This window comes from Gavialis gangeticus, unplaced genomic scaffold (genome assembly GCF_001723915.1).
Source record: "Gavialis gangeticus isolate Ggan-Ray unplaced genomic scaffold, GavGan_comp1, whole genome shotgun sequence".
NCBI lineage: Eukaryota > Metazoa > Chordata > Crocodylia > Gavialidae > Gavialis > Gavialis gangeticus.
In genome coordinates this window covers 14,951,920-14,952,152 of record NW_017729015.1, presented here as the reverse complement: position 1 = coordinate 14,952,152, position 233 = coordinate 14,951,920, and the positions used below count along the sequence as shown (strand labels likewise).

Here is a 233-nt window from a genome sequence, read left to right as displayed (position 1 = left end):
CGACTCCCCGCCCCACCCGCCCGGGGGCGCAGGTGCCCGAGGGGTCCGGAAGCAGGAAGCTCACCCAGCGGGGCCATGGCAACGCTACCTTCATTTCCAGCTTCCGCGCTCTCTGACCCGGAAGTGGTTGCCGCTCTTCCTCTTCCGCCCCGCGCTCTGGTGTGGAAGCGGCGCTGCCATGGTGGGTGCGCGTGGGGTGTCGGGCCGGGGCCGGGGCCGGGGCCGGGGCCGGG

At 74.7% G+C, this 233-nt stretch overlaps 1 protein-coding gene across 1 annotated transcript in view; it reads left to right on the top strand.

Moving 5' to 3' along the window:
* Window positions 1–233, top strand: part of EIF3I (eukaryotic translation initiation factor 3 subunit I) — a 17,572-nt gene that overhangs the window by 11,850 nt on the left and 5,489 nt on the right. The gene's annotated exons all lie outside the window — the stretch shown is intronic.